The sequence below is a fragment of the Hibiscus syriacus genome, unplaced genomic scaffold (genome assembly GCF_006381635.1).
Source record: "Hibiscus syriacus cultivar Baekdansim isolate YM2019G1 unplaced genomic scaffold, ASM638163v2 tig00110500_pilon, whole genome shotgun sequence".
NCBI classification, from domain to species: domain Eukaryota; kingdom Viridiplantae; phylum Streptophyta; class Magnoliopsida; order Malvales; family Malvaceae; genus Hibiscus; species Hibiscus syriacus.
Window position 1 is genome coordinate 760,208 of NW_024062762.1, and position 20,229 is coordinate 780,436.

Here is a 20,229-nt window from a genome sequence, read left to right on the forward strand (position 1 = left end):
GTTGAGACCTTCAATGTACCTGCCATGTATGTTGCTATCCAGGCTGTTCTCTCATTGTATGCCAGTGGTCGTACAACAGGTTTGTTCAAATAAAGACCTTACTAAGTTTCACACTTTTTTTTACTGATTATTCATAATCAAGCTGAGACCTTTGTCGTAACCGGTTTTCGTCCGGGCGCGAAATATTTATTTTTGGCAGGGAAATTGATGTGAATAAATAATTTTGAAAATAATTTGGGAGTCGCCATCGTCCTTTTGGGTTAGGTAGGTCGAATACCTAAAAATTATCTTTTAAATGAGTTTTAAGAAAACACCAATTAAAAAATGAGCTGATCTGCGTTTATAACCAAAAATTCGTTCTTTTTAATAAAAAGGGATTCGTGGTCGGTTACGTTTAGGGAAGGATTAGCACCCCTACAACGCCCAAAATTGGTACTTTTTAATTATAAATTGTCTCTATTATTAAAATTTAAAATTTCAAAAAAATATATTTAATTTATAATTTTATTATTTCAAAATTATAAAAAAAATATTTATTTATTTAAAAATATCCGAAAAGAACTTCTAGGTGCCTTAAGACAGCTCTTTTCTTTGATATTGATAAATATTAATTTTAAATAATATTGTTTACTTTTTAATTTTAAAATATCAGAATAGGACATCCAGTTGTATTAAGACTGTCCTTTTCTTCGATATAAATATTTAAAAATACTATTTATTATATATTTATGAATATAAAAATATTTAACAATATAATAAAATAAAAATACTACTAAAACAATATATTTAAAAACAATAAAATAAATTAAAACATATAAAATAAATGACTAAATTACAGTAAAAATAAAATTAAATCTAATTCATAAATAATCAAAACTATAGGGATTAAATATGTTATTTCTTTATTTTATTTATTTGGTGACTAAAATAAAATTATCAAAAATTCGGATATTAGATTCAAATAAGTTAAAAATATAAACTAGGGATTAAAATATTATTTATTAAAATTAATGGATCAAATCTGTAATTTATCCTAAATATATTATTTTAATATGAGGGACTAAAATAAAAGAAATTAAAATTCGAAGACTGAATTAAAAATATTATAAATTCAATTTAGTGACTAAAATGTAAAGTTTACAAGTTCAGAGGACTGCGAACAGGGTTTAACTATTTTATAATTACGCGCATAGTCCTTCCCAAAACGACGTCGTTCGGGAAGGACTATATATGGTCCAAATCGGCTGGCCCGAAGGGCCAGCCATTTCATTTCTTTTTTTTTTCTCTCTCAAGACTGAGAGAGTTTTAAAACTCTCTGCCTTCTCTCTAGCTTCCCTCATCGGAGGGAAGCCGGTCACTGGTCGGCCACCGTGTGCCGCCGTGAATGTCACCGCCGGCCACCGCATCCGGTGGCCGGAAAAAATTATTTTTATACTAATAGATAGATCGGACCGTCCTAAGGACGGTCCCGGTGTTCTTTTCCCTTAAAAAGCTCCTAATCGGAGCGAATCTACAAAAATACCTTCGATGTTTCGAAGGTTCTGACGAGATCCGGTGGTCGAGGCTTCCTCGGTAAGGCTCTTCTTCCTTTTTCTTTTTTTTTTCTTCTGGTTTTTGTGCTGCTGAGATCGTTGGTAATAGTTTATATCTTCTCTGTTTTTTTTTCTGTCTCTCTCTCCTTTTTTTTGTCTCTCTGTTTCGTTCTCTGTCTCTGTCCTTTTTTTTTCTTTGGTTCTGTCTCGGTTTTTCTGTCTCTCTGGTTTCTTTCTTCGCAGATGGGGTGGTGGCTTTTATAGCCACCACCGTTGTAGCTGTCGGACCGGTCCGAAGAAGGGCTCTCGGTGAGTCACCGGACTACCAGTGGTGACTCACCGAGTAGCCATGGCGTGGACGGCTGGTATTCTATCTTCTGGAGTCTTCGGTTGGGACGTGGCAGCGGCGGAGGCGGTGAGGAAACTGTCGGCAGCCGCGTGGAAGCTAGGGCGGCGCCGCGTGGCCCTAGGGTATCAAACCCTAGGGTTTCCCTCTGGAACCATCTGGACCGTTGGATCTTGCCAGATCCAACGGCTGTGAGCTGAGGCGGCTGGTTAAATTAGGGTTAGGAAACCCTAACTGGAAACCCAAATATTTAGGGTTTCTGGTTGGATTTGGACCGGTTCTGGTTGGTTTGTAACTGGGTCGGTCCAGTTGTAATTGGTCTGTAATTTATATATGTATTTAATATATTTAATAATAATAGTAATAATGATAATAATAATAATAATAATAATAATAATAATAATAATAATAATATGGATAAAAAAATTAGTATCTTCAGCTGCCCCTCTTTGCTCATTCTTGTGTTAACAAGAATAGGGCAAAGATGAAAAGATAATAAAATTTTTTATCCATTTGACTTTACTTTGATCACAATGGAGATATTGAATAAATTCTTCTCTCTCTCCAAATAAGTTCTTCTTATTATGAACTTTCTGCTGGGGATAATGATGACCTCCTTTCTGTGATAGAGTCATTCAAAAGGTTGAATAAGCTCTTGATGAGTTCTTCTCATTATGAACTTTCTCTAGAAAGGCTGATGTTAATCTATCTCCTTCTGTGATAGAATTATGCCAAAAGTTGAACAAGTTCTTCTTATTATGAACTTCTTCTTTCTTCTTCAGATGCGTTCTTCTCATTATGAACTTTCATCTGGAAAAGCTGATCCATTAAATGATGGATTCATATAAAAGGTTGAACAAATTCTTCTCATTATGAACTTCTTCTTCCTTCTTCAGATGAGTTCTTCTCATTATGAACTCGAACTGGAAAAGATGATCCACCAAATGATGGATTCAGGTAAAAGGCTGAACAAATTCTTCTCATTATGAACTTCTTCTTCCTTCTTCAGATGAGTTCTTCTCATTATGAACTCGAACTGGAAAAGATGATCCACCAAATGATGGATTCAGGTAAAAGGTTGAACAAATTCTTCTCATTATGAACTTCTTCTTCTTCTTCAGATGAGTTCTTCTCATTATGAACTCGAACTGGAAAAGATGATCCACCAAATGATGGATTCAGGTAAAAGGTTGAACAAATTCTTCTCATTATGAACTTCTTCTTCCTTCTTCAGATGAGTTCTTCTCATTATGAACTCGAACTGGAAAAGCTGATCTTTCAAATGATAAATTTGAATCTTTGCTAAAATTTTTGAAATTCCTGTTAGAAATTCAACAAAAATGAATGAAAATGCATCTATTTTTGCAAATGCCTAAATATGATGCATGAATATTAAGTTGTTTGATTTCAGACGGGTGAATTGAGTATTTCTTCAATTGTAAAAACCCAATATATCTGTCTTCTTCAAATCAAAGAATCTATCATCTTTGACAAATGTAGATGTAGATATAATGTCACAAAACCTCTTGAGAATAAAACTCAATAGTATAAACTCTTGAAAAGCTTGCATTCTGGCAACATGTTGATTCTGATAACAACTCATCTGATTATGAAGTGACCTTTCAAGATGATTTCACAGATATCGATAGTTCTTTTAATACCGAGAAATCTTGAATTCTGAGGAGAATAAACTGTTATACTTGACAAAAATGAGATTCTCATGGGCTGAAAAATAGCCCTGAAGAAATGTGGTCCAGATTCATCAATTGCAGAATTGGCAAATTTTATATATGCTTCTCAAATGACTAAGGCTGCTGATGCACTTCTTCTGGTAAAAAATAGGAAGTCATTATGCAATGATCCCAATTACAAGCAAAGGCGAAACTTGGGCTATGTTTTTTTTTGAAAAGGAAGAAGCAGAGGAAGCTTGAAAAGAAGCTTCTTAATGAAGATAATCATGCAGTTCATCTTTCAATTCCAACGATTGGTTCTGGGGTTCCTACTGAATCATATCAGATAACTCAAAGAACACTTCCAGAAGATGCTATGAACACATTCATCTTTTAAACTCAATGATTGTTCTGTCAAATCAGATCAGATAACTCAAAGAACACTTCCAGAAGATGCTATTGGCACATTCATCTTCCAAATTCAATGATTGGTTTTGTCAAACCAGATCAGATAACTCAAAGAACACTTCCAGAAGATGCTATGGAGCACATTCATCTTCCAAATTCAATGATTGGTTTTGTCAAACCAGATCAGATAACTCAAAGAACACTTCCAGAAGATGCTATGGAGCACATTCATCTTCCAAATTCAATGATTGGTTTTGTCAAACCAGATCAGATAACTCAAAGAACACTTCCAGAAAATGCTATTAACACATTCATCTTCTAAATTCAATGCTTGATTCTGTCTAATCAGATCAGATAACTCAAAGAACACTTCCAGAAGATGCTATGGAGCACATTCATCTTCCAAATTCAATGATTGGTTTTGTCAAACCAGATCAGATAACTCAAAGAACAATTCCAGAAGATGCTATTAACACATTCATCTTTTAAACTCAATGATTGGTTCTGTCTAACCAGATCAGATAACTCAAAGAACACTTCCAGCAGATGCTATTGAGCACATTCATCTTCTAAATTCAATGCTTGATTCTGTCTAATCAGATCAGATAACTCAAAGAACACTTCCAGAAGATGCTATTGAGCACATTCATCTTCTAAATTCAATGCTTGATTCTGTCCAACCAGATCAGATAACTCAAAGAACACTTCCAGAAGATGCTATTGAGCACATATAAAAGGTTGAATTGTTTATAAACATGTACAGGAAGTGCCAAATTGACAGAAAGGATCTGTAAGGCTTTTGAAGCTTATGGTAATGAGACACCTTCGAGTGTCCAGAAGTATGTTCTTGATGAGTGCTGAAAATGGAATTTAGTATGGGTTGGAAGGAATAAAGTTACTCCACTTGAACCTGATGAGGTGGAAATGCTTCTAGGTTTCCTTAAAGACCATACACAAGGATCTGTATAGAAACATATTTCCCAGTGATATCAATGTCTTGTTTCCTTTTGTTGGAATTAGTGCTGCAAAGATCACCTTCTATTGTCTTGGTATATTTTTGAAAACAGATGTGCAAGAACTGAATGGTGATCGGTTGGAGCAATTGATGAGTAGATTTGGCGGATTTGACCTTGTTGTCGGTAGCACCAATTTAACAATCTTGATGTTCATGGTTTTAAGCTAGTGATGATTGGCTTACTTTGTATTCCATGTATTTAAAAGTATTAATCATAAAGTGATATTCAGAAATCTTTAAATTATTTCAAAATTATGTTAATTCAATAAAAGAATAAATTGAATTTCCAAAAATAAATTGAATCTCAAATAAATTGAACTTGAAATAGATAGAATTGTATTCAAAGTTATGGCAAACATAAGAATGATAAGAATTCAAATGTCTCAACAAATTATAAGCATAAGTATTTCTAAATTAATCACATTGACACAATTTAGAGTAATGATGTAAGCTTTTGTCTGGAAGATCTCAAACGTTGTCAAAATGCTTGTAGATGTGAAGTTTCTTCCAAACTGTCAAAATCTTAAGAGAATTCAATTGCCGGATGCCTAATATCAACCTGCATTTGAGCCGCCTTTTCAGGTTTTCAACTCAAATCCTCCCTTTGGTTACAAGATGCCCTTTGCGGGTTTTCACCTTGACCCACCTTTTTTCCTTTTTTCTCTTTTTTTTCCTTTTTTCTTTCTTTTTTTCTTTTCTCTTTTTTTTCTTTTTTTTTCTTCAAGCATAATATTTCTTGACAGAATCTGAGTTTATTGGATTTTTCAGAATTTTTCCATCCATTTCTGCCAAGATCAACGCTCCTCCGGAAAAGGCCTTTTTCACAACGTATGGCCCTTCCCAATTAGGCATCCATTTCCCACGGAAATCTTTATGTATAGGCAAGATCTTTTTTAATACTAGATCACCCTCTTGGAATTCTCTTGGATGTACTTTTTTATCATGAGACTTCATCATCCGTTTTTGATACATCTGTCCATGGCAAATAGCTTTCAATCTTTTCTCCTCAATAAGGTTCAATTGATCAACTCTAGCTTGGATCCATTCAGATTCATCCAATTTTGTTTCTCTCAATATTCGAAGCGATGGAATCTCAACTTCAATTGGTAAGACTGCTTCCATCCCGTAGACTAAAGAAAACGGTGTTGCCCCAGTAGATGTTCGAACAGTAGTTCGGTATGCATACAGAGCAAAAGGTAACTTCTCGTGCCAATCTTTGTAAGTTTCAGTAGTCTTTGTAATGATTCTCTTGATGTTCTTATTTGCTGCTTCAACTGCCCCATTCATCTTTGGACGATATGCCACTGAATTTGCATGTTTGATCTTAAACTGTGCACAAAGTTCGGTCATCATTTTGTTATTCAGGTTCAGAGCATTATCTGTAATGATCCTCTCTGGTAGGCCATATCGACAAACTATCTCTTTCTTTATGAATTTGCAGACTGTGGACCTCTTAATATTGGTGTATGAAGCAGCTTCAACCCATTTGGTAAAATAATCAATTGCCACAAGGATGAAACAATGTCCATTCGATGCTTTTGGTGTGATTGCCCCAATGACATCTATTCCCCACATAGAAAATGGCCACGGTGCTGTCATTACATGTAAAGGAGATGGGGGTACATGAATCTTGTCTGCATATATCTGGCATTTATGACATTTCCTTGCATAATCAATGCAATCTGTGTACATGGTAGCCCAATAGTATCCATATCTCATTATTTTTCTGGCCATGGAAAGGCCATTTGCATGCGTTCCACATATTCCACTGTGTACTTCTTCAATGACGTTTCGAGCTTCGCTGGTATTTAAACATCTCAATAGCATTTGATCACTGCTTCTTCTATACATAATCTCTCCATCAAGAAAATATCCAGCAGCCATTCTTCTCAAAGTTCTTTTATCAATTTCTGATGCATTTGGTGGGTAACTTTGATTTTTGATATATTGCAGGCTATCATGATACCATGGTTTACCATCTACCTCTTCTTCCACACTATAACAATGTGCAGGAATTTCATATACTTGCAGTTTGATTGGCATCATATCAACTTTCTTAGTTGCCTAAAACATAGCAGCTAATGTAGCCAAAGCATCTGCCATTTGATTTTCTTCCCGAGGGAGATAATTGAAGGTAATTTTCTCAAATTCTTTCACTAATTCGAGTGTAAAATTTCAGTATTCCAACAATTTGGGATCTTTTGTTTCCCATTCTCCTCGCAATTGATACACCACCAAAGATGAATCTTCATATATCTTGAGAAATTTGATTTTTCTTTCTATAGCTGCTTTCAACCCCATGATACAAGCTTCATATTCCGCCATGTTATTGGTGCAAAAGAACTCCAGTCTACTTGTAAAGGGATAATAAACATTTTCTGGAGAAATTAACACTGCCCCAATTCCTCATCCCAAAGCATTAGATGCTATGTCAAAATAAAGCTTCCAAGTTGCAAATTCATTATTTGTTCTGATTTCTTCATTCATGGATATGCACAACAGATCTTCATCGGGAAAATTAAAGTTCAAAGGCTGATAATCATTTGATACACGACTGGCCAAAAAATCAACTATGACACTTCCTTTTATCGCTTTTTGGTTGACATATACGATATCAAACTCAGATAATAACATCTGCCATCTAGCCATTCTGCCTGTCAAAGCTGGTGATTCCATTAAGAACTTTAAAGGATCAAGTTTGGATATCAACCAAGTAGTATGGTATAACATATATTGTCTGAGTCTTCGAGTAGTCCACACCAAAGCACAACATAATTTTTGTATTGGTGGATATCTAACTTCACAATCGGTAAATTTCTTGCTCAGATAATAAATAGCTTTTTCTTTCCTTCCTGATTCATCATGCTGTCCTAGTACACATCCCATCGAATTTTCGAAGACCGTCAAGTAGAGAATTAATGGTTTATCAGGCATTGGTGATACTAAAATTGGGGCATTGGATAAATATTTCTTAATAAGATCCAAAGTTTCTTGACATTCTTCATTCCAAACTTCAGGATTGTTCTTTCGAAGTAATTTGAACACTGGATCACATTTGTCAGTTAATTGAGAAATGAACCGAGATATATAATTTAATCTCCCCAAAAATCCTCGAACTTCTTTTTTGTATTGGGTGGTGGAGATCTTGAATTGCTTTTACTTATCTGGATCAATCTCGATTCCTTTTTTGCTGACCACAAATCCCAAAAGTTTTCCAGAAGTTACCCCAAAAGTGCATTTTGCGGGGTTGAGCTTTAATTGATCTCCTCATCTCTGGAAAAGCTTTCTCAGATTTTGAATATGTTCTTCTTCAGTTCGGGATTTGGCAATCATCATCTACATATACTTCAATCTCTTTGTGCATCATGTCATGAAACAAAGTTACCATGGCTCTTTGATACGTTGCCCCTGCATTTTTCAATCCAAATGGCATTACTTTATAACAGAATGTGCCCCACATGGTTATAAATGTTGTTTTTTCCATGTCTTCAGGATTCATTTTTATCTGATTATATCCTGAAAAGCCATCCATAAATGAAAACCATGCATGTCCTGCAGTATTGTCCATCAATGTGTCTATGTGGGGTAATGGAAAGCTATCTTTCGGACTAGCTTTGTTGAGATCTCTGTAATCCACACACATTCGAACTTTCCCATTCTTCTTTGGTACGGGAACAATGTTGGCTACCCATTCTGGGTATTTAGATGCCTGTAGGAAACCTGCATTGATTTGTTTCATCACTTCTTCTTTGATTTGCAACAACATCTCTGGCCTCATTCTTCTGAGCTTTTGTTGGACTGGTTTATATTCTGGATTGATTGGAAGCTTATGTATCACTATATTTGTGCTCAAACCAGGCATATCTTGATAGGACCAGGCAAATATATCTTTGAACTCTTGAAGGAGATTTATCAATTCTTGTTTTATCTGGATTGTCAGAGTAGTGCCAATTTTCACCTCTTTTCTTTCTTCATCTGTTCCCAAATTCACAGTCTCAACCCTTTCTTTGTGGGGTAGAATTTGTTTGTCTTCTTTTTCTACCAATCTTAATAGTTCAGTAGGAATATCACATTCCAGTTCATCTTCACAACCATTGATTTCTTCCAGACATATAGGCTGCTCTAAATTTATCACTGGATTAAATTTAGGAATACACATGCTATTAACACGGTGACACCTGCAAATTTAAGTCGGACATATTTCCGAAAGAATATAGTAAATTTATGAAATGTAAAAATGTAATAAAATGTAAAGAATGATTGCCATCTGAAAATTTTAAAGAAAGTTCCTTATATTTAACATAATTTCTTTTACAAGATAGCAAAAAGTTTTCATATTTTTGAGCTAAACATAAAGATTAGTTCTGAATATTACTCTGCATTAATATTAAAAACTATAGGAAGATCTTCAGCGGTCCAATTGGTGAGTGTTTATCCAGGAAAACATGGGCGAATCCTATCCAAGTACTTGCCAGTCTTGTTGTCATTCATGATCATGTTGACAAATAATCCATTCATAGCTTCTTCAACTATGTCTTGATCTTTCGTCAACTTTTCTTCTTTAAAGGCTTCAACAAGCTGCTGTTCCACATTAATTGTTCCCCCTGATCTGAATATGGTTTTCAACTGTGGGAAAGACATGTGTTTCCAAAGGATTTCTCCTCCTTTCAATTTTGCCTTTCTGTCTTCACATCTTCTTTTCATCTCTTTGTTCTTTGCTGAAGATTGGGCTTAAACCCAGCCCAAAACGGTCTTTTTTCATCTTATACTGATAGGAACTGAAATCCCTTGAAGATTCTTTCCTAGACCTCTCCCAGTTTTAGCTCCGATGCCTAAAGTTTGTTGTACCGTCATCTTGGTACAATCAGACAATCTGGGATATGGAATTTTGCTTCCTTCTACAATAAAGGTTGTATTTACAAATTCAAGAGCTCGAAAAGAGCATTCAAGAGCCTCATCATTGGTGTCGATATATGGAACATCGCTTGTTACAGACGCAATGATTTCTTCTTCAGCACTGACGCATATTAGTTGTCCATCAACAACAAATTTCAATTTCTGATGCAATGAAGAAGGAACGGCTCCTGCTGAATGAATCCATGGCCTCCCTAATAGACAATTATATGTGGGGTGGATGTCCATCACCACAAAGTCAATATTGTATACGATTGGGCCGATTAGCAACGGTATTTCCATTTTCCCAAGCACTTCTTTTTGAGTACCATCAAATGCTCGTACCACATTCTGATAACTCTTCATGTGTGATTGATCCAGAGGCATTCTTTGAAGTGTAACTAGAGGCATCAAGTTGAGAGCAGATCCATTGTCAATCAATACTCCTGGCAACACATGACCATGACAATGTGTCGTGATGTTCAAAGCTTTTACTGACCCCATTCCGCCTTCTGGTATTTCATCATCTGTGAACGTTATGTAATTGTCAGCGGCTATATGTCCCACAATTCTGTCAAGTTTATTGAGGGATATATCTTCGGGGATAAATGTTTGATTGAGGATTTTCATCAAAGCATTCCTATGCGCTTCTGAATTCATCAATAAATCAAGAATAGAAATTCTCGCTTGTTGTTTGTGTAGTTGTTCAACCACACTATACTCACTGTGTTTCAAAAATTTCAAAAATTCTTGAGCTTGTTTTTCTGTCACAGGCTCATTAAATGCTGGAAGGGATTCATCTTCAAATACCTTCTGAGGTATTGCCATGGCTTTTCCTTTTGCTTTCACTTGTTCTGAAGCATTGGGTGTTTCGGAAGAGTAACATCTCCCACTTCTTGTAAAGAAACCGACCTCGCTCACTGCTTCAGATGCCGATGTTGTACTCAGACTTTGTATTTTCTCTTCTATTTTTTCTAGAGAAACAGATCCTCCTACCATTGAAACATTGGTGGTATAATTCCAAGGTACCCTGCGGTTATCTTTGTATGGAAACGGTAGAGGAGTGGTAATAACTACTTTAGGCTTTATTGGTGCAGGAATTGCCGTAGATGATTTCACATTAATGATCACAGGATCATTTATTCTTTGATTTGGTTTAGAATCCTCTGATGAGCAAACATCATCTTCTTTTTTCCCGGGTTCTTCTTCAAAGAATTCTATTTCCCTGTTGTTCATCAATTTTTGCACCAAATCCCTAAACTCAGGACATAGTTGAATTTTATGCCCTTGCTCCTGATGATATTCACAATAATTCTTGCCTTCATTCTGTTTTGGCTTGAATTGTTGTGGAATCATACCGGCTAAAGAAAGTTGTTGGAATATCCAAACAAACGGAGATTTAATTTCAGAAATGTCAGTCTTTGCTTTCCTTCTGTTCTCTTCCTGAATTGCATTCACGTTTTTATCTCCATGATTTGGCAATGGATGATTTGATGCAGATGGTGTATTAAATTCCAACTTCCCAGTGTTGATCAAATTTTGAACCACCCTTTTGAATGCTAAACAGTTTTCAATGGAATGACCCGTAATTCCTTCATGGTAAACAGTGTGCCTTTGTATCATACCAAGGAGGGAATGGTGGTTGCATGGGAACCAAGGGATAAGGCCGTATAACATCTGCTTTTAACAGCGAATCATAGATCTGCATACGGTACTGGTAAAGGTGTAAAAGACAACCTTCATTTTCCTTTCGAGATCCTCTGGACTCTGCTCGATTAGTGTTGTTTCCTCTTCTTAACCCTTGGCTGGGTTATTGTAACACTTTTCGATGAATCTTTGCTATAAGAATTGGCATTGTTGACTTCATTCTCCTTTTTCCGATACGTAGGTCTTTTGGAACTAGACCCATCATTTGATTCAATCTTGCCGCTTTTCAAGACATTTTCAATTAATTCTCCAGAAATGACCAAATCTGCAAAATTTCTGGTTGCATTCCCCATTAGATGTTTAAATAAGGAGCCTTCAATGTATGGACAAACATTACTGTAGCCTCTTTTTCTGACAAAGGTGGTTGAACTTGGGCCGCAGTGTCACGCCATCTCTGGGCATACTGTCTGAATGTTTCATTATTCTTTTCTCCAAGTTTTGGAGAGTCCATCTATCAGGGACCATGTCTGTCACATGGCGATACTGCTCTAAAAATGCTTTAGCCAAATCTTTCCAGGATCTAATGTTGGCTTTGGTCAATTGAGTATACCATTTTAAAGCCGGTCTGTCAAACTATCCTGAAAGCAGTGAATTAACAATTTCTCGTCCTTCACATATCCTGCCATTCTTCGACAAAACATAGTAATGTGGGATGAAGGGCATGTAGTACCGTCATATTTATCAAATTCGGGAGCTTTGAACTTGATGGGGAGGATAGGTCTGGAACCAAACTTAACTCACTAGCATCAAACCATAGAATGATTAGTTATTTCCACTGATTTCATTCGTTCTTCTAAGTTCTTGATCTGTCTGGTCAGTTCTTCATTTACTTTTGTTTCTCATTTAGCTCATTCAAATCTGGGATCAAATGCTCAGTATTAAGATCCCCTATTTTCACATCGGATATAAGCGGATTTTTGCTTGAAGATGCAGGATCCACTTGTTGATCTTCATGTGGTTTGACTTCTTGTAATGCAGATGTACGAGCATTGATTTGTATAGGTGTAGTACCAGAATGATAAATTGGTTCTGGTGGAAAACCTAGAGGATATATGGGTTCTTGGTCAAAAGATACAGGATTTTCATGCATTTTTTCACTGATAGCCTGCCTTTTAAACATATCCTCTATTTTCTTCATCATACTGTCTTGTGAATTTGCAATACTAGCTTCAATTTTTTCCAACTTCATTCTCATTTCTTCTTGTTCTTTATGATGCTGTTCCTCAATACGCTGTATTTTATCCTCCATAATTTTCTTAGTAGCTTGTCTAGTACCGTAGTGATGTAGTACTTCTCTTTTGGCCAGGGTAACTGCGATTGAAAAATCTTTTAATATTATTTTTTTCAAATTTTAATTAATGAATTTTAACTAAATAAAATAATTTATAGCGAAAATTATGAAATGAATGATGAATGTATGCAAAATGCATGTATGTAAAAAACATTGATCTCAAAAAGTTAACTGTCATAGAACAACTTTCATCGGCATACAAAAGTTTCTTTATCATAGTTCAGAACTACAGATAAGGCGTAGCTTTCCTATTAAGCTCTATAATTTCTTTCATTAACCATGAAACCTTCTTTCCGCACTTAGAAACTGGATCAACATGATGCTCAACTATTTTGGCTTCAACAGCTAATTCCCCAAATATCTAGCAACTTCGCTCATTTGTACCATGGCCTCGAACACCATATTGCTTCTTTCTTCACTTCTTTCGACATAGAACTCAGTTGACTTTTGCCATTGTTCATTTGTTCCTTCAAGAGTATGCTCTAACTCAGTAATCCTGACTTGACAATTGTGCAGCATTTTTCAAGATCTCTAATGCGTCTTCGCAGTGAAGCATTTTCTTCATTACTTTCTTTGAGATCATTAGGTCCTATACGAACCTTTTCTTGAAACAATGATTCTTCAAGTTGCAAAATGTAAGCATTAAACTCTGAGTTTTTATTTCTAGACTGATCCAGATCTTCTTCAAGTTTTGTTCGTGCTTCTTGCGTTCTTTGATTAAGCTTCTGGATCTGAACATCTTTGTTTCTGCATCTTCGCATCCAATTTCTAGCCACTTCCTGCTCTACCTCAAGTCTGGTGTTGAAATTTTTCCTTTCCAGCTCCCATTTTTCTTTTTCCACATTGGATTCTTCCATCTTTTGGCCTCTGACTTCAAGTTCAGCAATCAACTGGTTCATTTCAGATTCAAATCCCTTGAACATGATATTTTTCTCGCCTTCAAATTTATCAAAGATGTCCTTCTTCATCTCTTCTAAATCTTTGACTCGATCTCTTTCTCTTTGCATTTCATTCATGATCTCACGGTGTTCAGCCTTGTGTTTTATAATTCGCTCTTTCCTGTCAACCTCGAAATCTTCCATTTTTTGCTTTCCTTTTTCCAGGCTTTTGAGTAGACGGCTATTCTTTCCTTTCAGATCTTCAACTCGTCTTTTCTCAATGTTCAATTCTCTGGTCATCTGTACCGTCGATTGGCTGGGTCCTGATGCTTTTCGGGATTTATACAACTCCTGGTAATTTTTCTGTAAGGATCTGTACTCATCCTCACCTTTTTCTTTATCTTTTCTCAACATTGCACATTGTGATGAATGAAAATCAATGTCAACCCCCAACATAGCTTTATCTTGTCTCATTTGCTCTAACTCTTTCGACCAACCATCTCTTTCTGCTTCAAACTCAGCTTTCAAGATTTCAATCTCTGATGGAACCACCTTAATGCGATCTTCCATAGAAATATCCTCATTTTGATCTGGTAGAGGAATATTTTCGTTTTTTCTGACAGATCTCCAATCTTCATAATCAGGAGTTAGCATTTCTTTTGCTGCTTTAGCTCGGATACAAAAAGTTGTTTTCCAAGCTGTAACGGCTTCCATGATGTTCCTTTTATAATTTTTGCTGTGGAATGCGAACTCAGATGACTGTAATCCAGCAGTGACAGGTACAAATTGACGACCTTCATACTGTCTTATGACCAGAAGTGGTGCATATCCAATTCCTCCCCATAATCCAAGTAGCATTATCCAATTGTAATCACCACATCTGTAAATGAATTCCCTTTGTATTTGCCACGGGGCTCGCCAAATAACGTCATTGCTTTGCATATTTCGAAAGGCATTAATCCACATATCTTTCTTAATTTCTTTAGGCCATTCCTGCTCCAGAAATTCCTTTAATGGTGAATAATCCGTATTAAAGCGTCGGTATGAAATCTTTTCTGTTCTCCAGAAATGACTACGGATCCAAACATATAACAACTGAGTACACCCTGAGAATCGTCCACCTCCTAGCCTTCTGCAAGCATTTAACGATCTGAATGTCTCTGCTAGGATTGCAAAAACAGGATTAATCTTCTTTGGCAGCTGTTCAAACAAGTCTACCACTGCAGCTTCAACATATCCCAATACTTTTGGGAAGATGACCATACCATATATACCCAGAGCAAATAGATCGAATCGTACTTTAATATCTGGATGGCTTTGAATAAGTTCTCTGATGTTGGTCCAAGCTATGCCTTCGCTCTCGCCTTTTTGTTTTGTACGGGATACTACCCATTCTTCTCGTACCCGGCAATCTTTGCTAATTTAACTCGAAAGGGTTGAGTTTTAATTGACTTTGATATATTCGATCTCTAAAGCACCTTCAGATGTAACAAAGTTGTATATTCTTCAATAGTAGGGACCAAATCCTCCTTATTGAAAGTGAAGCAATTGTACCCTGGATTCCAGAATTGAACTAGGGCTCTGAGTAATTCATCATCAACTTCAACATAGAGCAAATATGGGATATCTCTGTAAGTCTGATAAAACTGCAATTTTTTGTTTGAATCCCAACTTTCCCAAATGCTTCGCAAGTCTTGCATATCATTTCTTTTTAGTGAAACTGAAGCATAATTGGCCAATTCAGATACATAATCATCCTGCAGACTGTCTCCTTCTTGTCTTTGTAAATCTTCAGCCCACTGTCTTACTTCTGAGTTTAGAATTACTTGACTTGAACACTTTTTATCCATAGATGAAGGCTTTCCAATGAGACAATTAACACAAGGATCAATGTCTTTTATCCTGTATGATGCAATGCAAACAGAAAAATAAAGAACACACAAAAAGAAAATAAATTAGTTTACATAATAAAGAAATTTAATAATAACATTTACATAAATATTCTTTATTTAAACATGCTTTTCTGAATTTAAATAATTTAAATAAACATGTAATTTAAACAATGAATAAATTAACAGAAAAGACAAAATTCATTTCTCCTGTGTGTACACCTATTTTGGATAAAATTTCGGCATGACTTCGGATTGGAAGAGTTTCTAAGGTTTTTTTTATATGCAGGGTTTCAGATCTAGGAGTAAAGGTACTCGAATTGTCCATGTTAGTGCCCCCTTAGGCTGCTAACTCTCAATCCTAGTCCATCACAGACCAAAGTGGATCGAGTTTAATTCGAGGGGATACATTTCTCTATGCCTGACACGGAGAATAAATTCTCACGAAGACATAGAGCATATGAACCCCGAAAGTTACTTGCTAGGTCTGACACGGAGAATAAATTCTCACGAAGACGTTGCTTTCACTCCCACTTAAAAGGGACAACTCAATTATAGAGCTTTATGTAATGCAATGCAAGTGTTGTGTGTGAGGAGAAATGTTCAAACCTTCAACAGGGAAATAAATAATGAAATAAAATACTTGCAAATAAAACATATAAATATTATGAAAATAATAAGTAAATATAAAGATTTTGAAAAGAAAGAAAATATATAATTTTTAATTTTTAATTAATAGAGACAATTTATAATTGATTTTTAAAAGTTTGACCGGTTCCCAGTGGAGTCGCCAAGCTGTCGTAACCGGTTTTCGTCCGGGCGCGAAATATTTATTTTTGGCAGGGAAATTGATGTGAATAAATAATTTTGAAAATAATTTGGGAGTCGCCATCGTCCTTTTGGGTTAGGTAGGTCGAATACCTAAAAATTATCTTTTAAATGAGTTTTAAGAAAACACCAATTAAAAAATGAGCTGATCTGCGTTTATAACCAAAAATTCGTTCTTTTTAATAAAAAGGGATTCGTGGTCAGTTACGTTTAGGGAAGGATTAGCACCCCTACAACGCCCAAAATTGGTACTTTTTAATTATAAATTGTCTCTATTATTAAAATTTAAAATTTCAAAAAAATATATTTAATTTATAATTTTATTATTTCAAAATTATAAAAAAAATATTTATTTATTTAAAAATATCCGAAAAGAACTTCTAGGTGCCTTAAGACAGCTCTTTTCTTTGATATTGATAAATATTAATTTTAAATAATATTGTTTACTTTTAATTTTAAAATATCAGAATAGGACATCCAGTTGTATTAAGACTGTCCTTTTTCGATATAAATATTTAAAAATACTATTATTATATATTTATGAATATAAAAATATTAACAATATAATAAAATAAAAAATACTACTAAAACAAATATTTAAAAACAATAAAATAAATTAAAACATATAAAATAAATGACTAAATACAAAAAATAAAATTAAATCTAATTCATAATTAATCAAAACTATAGGGATTAAATATGTTATTTCTTTATTTTATTTATTTGGTGACTAAAATAAAATTATCTAAAATTCGGATATTAGATTCAAATAAGTTAAAAATATAAACTAGGGATTAAAATATTATTTATTAAAATTAATGGATCAAATCTGTAATTTATCCTAAATATATTATTTTAATATGAGGGACTAAAATAAAAGAAATTAAAATTCGAAGACTGAATTAAAATATTATAAATTTAATTTAGTGACTAAAATGTAAAGTTTACAAGTTCAGAGGACTGCGGACGGGGTTTAACTATTTTATAATTACGCGCATAGTCCTTCCCGAAACGACGTCGTTCGGGAGGACTATATATGGTCCAAATCGGCTGGCCGAAGGGCCACCATTTCATTCTTTTTTTTTTTCTCTCTCAAGACTGAGAGAGTTTTAAAACTCTCTGCCTTCTCTCTAGCTTCCCTCATCGGAGGGAAGCCGTCACTGGTCGGCCACCGTGTGCCACCGTGAATGTCACCGCCGGCCACCGCATCCGGTGGCCGGAAAAATTATTTTATACTAATAGATAGATCGGACCGTCCTAAGGACGGTCCGGTGTTCTTTTCCCTTAAAAAGCTCCTAATCGGAGCGAATCTACAAAAATACCTTCGATGTTTCGAAGGTTCTGACGAGATCCGGTGGTCGAGGCTTCCTCGGTAAGGCTCTTCTTCCTTTTTCTTTTTTTTTTCTTCTGGTTTTTGTGCTGCTGAGATCGTTGGTAATAGTTTATATCTTCTCTTTTTTTTTTTCTGTCTCTCTCTCCTTTTTTTTGTCTCTCTGTTTCGTTCTCTGTCTCTGTCCTTTTTTTTTCTTTGGTTCTGTCTCGGTTTTTTCTGTCTCTCTGGTTTCTTTCTTCGCAGATGGGGTGGTGGCTTTTATAGCCACCACCGTTGTAGCTGTCGGACCGGTCCGAAGAAGGGCTCTCGGTGAGTCACCGGACTACCAGTGGTGACTCACCGAGTAGCCATGGCGTGGACGGCTGGTATTCTATCTTCTGGAGTCTTCGGTTGGGACGTGGCAGCGGCGGAGGCGGTGAGGAAACTGTCGGCAGCCGCGTGGAAGCTGGGGCGGCGCCGCGTGGCCCTAGGGTATCAAACCCTAGGGTTTCCCTCTGGAACCATCTGGACCGTTGGATCTTGCCAGATCCAACGGCTGTGAGCTGAGGCGGCTGGTTAAATTAGGGTTAGGAAACCCTAATTGGAAACCCAAATATTTAGGGTTTCTGGTTGGATTTGGACCGGTTCTGGTTGGTTTGTAACTGGGCCGGTCCAGTTGTAATTGGTCTGTAATTTATATATGTATTTAATCTATTTAATAATAATAGTAATAATGATAATAATAATAATAATAATAATAATAATAATAATAATAATAATAATAATAATAATAATAATAATAATAATATTAATATTAATAATAATAATATGGATAAAAAAATTAGTATCTTCAACCTTGGAACAGGTAATGTGCTGGATTCTGGTGATGGTGTTTCTCACACTGTGAACAATCTATGAGGGGTATGCCCTTCCTCATGTCATCCTCCGTCTGGACCTTACTGGCCGTGATCTTACTGATGCTTTGATGAAGATTCTTACTGAGAGAGGTTACATGTTCACCACCACTGCTGACGTGAAATTGTCCGTGACATGAAGGAGAAGCTTGCATATATTGCCCTGGACTACGAGCAGGAACTGGAGACTGCCAAGAGCAGCTCTTTTGTTGAGAAGAACTATGAGTTGCCTGATGGACAAGTCATTACTATCGGGGTTGAGAGGTTTCTCTGTCCTGAAGTTCTCTTCCAGCCATCTCTCATTGGGATGGAAGCTGCTGGAATCCATCAAACTACCTACAACTCCATCATGAACTGTGATGTGGATATCAGGAAGGATTTCTATGGCAACATTGTGCTTAGGGTGGCTCGACTATGTTCCCAGGTATTGCAGACCGTATGACCAAGGAGATCACTGCCCTTGTTCCAAGCAGCATGAAGATCAAGGTTGTTACTCCACCAGAGAGGAAGTACAGTGTCTGGATTGGAGGATCTATCTTGGCATCACTCAGCACCTTCCAGCAGGTGAAATATTTTTGCTCATATTTGGTTCATGCTTTCCTTTTCCTGTAAGTTGGCTGTCCAAGACTGACATTCTTCCTTTACCTGTTGCATCAGATGTAGATTTCCAAGGGCGAGTATGATGAGTCTGGTCCATCCATTGTCCACAGGAAGTGCTTCTAAGTTATCTGCAAGTGATTTGACGGTGAGTTACATTTAATGTTTAGTTGGTTTCTCGTGTCCTGTGTCAAGTGAGCTCAAAGTCTGGTTGATGTGGGGAAGTGGATGTAAGCCGTTTATATGTTATGACTTGTGAATCCCGCTGGTGTCACTGTGATAGAGATGATGGCCTTCTGGAGGTGGTGGTGGGCAGGACAATTGGTGCTTTCTTTTCATCTTTCCATGCATCTTTCAACCATGTTTGTAGCCGGAGAGTGAGTGTGATGCTTCTTTATTATATTTTTCTCAAATTTTCATATTCAAATTAAAAGTTGTATGAACAAAATTAAAATTTGATGCAGAAATTATATTTGAACTCGGTTTTGAAGTCTTGATGTGAACCTTTTTCTCCTAATTGTGAAGAACGTGGTTTGTTTTAATGCAAGCGTTAGAATGAGAATTATGTCAGCTTAGTTGTGAATAATTATTGTTAAGGACATTGAAGCCAATGATTGAAAGATGGGTATGCCAGGCCTGAGTGACTGTTAATGACAGCATGTTCCACATTGCAAGTGTATTGTATGGTTGAATATATAAATGGTAACGGGTTGGATATCTGTAAATTTTGAATTATTTGAATTCAAATTTATAAATTTATCAGTTTTTAAATCAACTTTTTATCCGCAAACCATTTGAATATTAGTATTTGAACTTGTATTAAAATTGAACATTGCTATCCGTCAAATATTAAAGTTTGGGGCAAAATGATAGAATATATAAATTTTGGAACTAAAATTATATAGATATTTTTGTTTCAATTTTAACGTGATAATATTTTAATGGTTAA

At 35.7% G+C, this 20,229-nt stretch overlaps 1 long non-coding RNA gene across 1 annotated transcript; it reads left to right on the forward strand.

Moving 5' to 3' along the window:
• Positions 1-9: 9 nt before the first annotated feature.
• LOC120129429 lies at positions 10-19,476 on the forward strand. The gene is made up of 3 exons (XR_005516739.1): positions 10-79; positions 18,635-19,247; positions 19,341-19,476. It is a non-coding gene; the product is annotated as an uncharacterized LOC120129429 (long non-coding RNA).
• Positions 19,477-20,229: the final 753 nt, after the last annotated feature.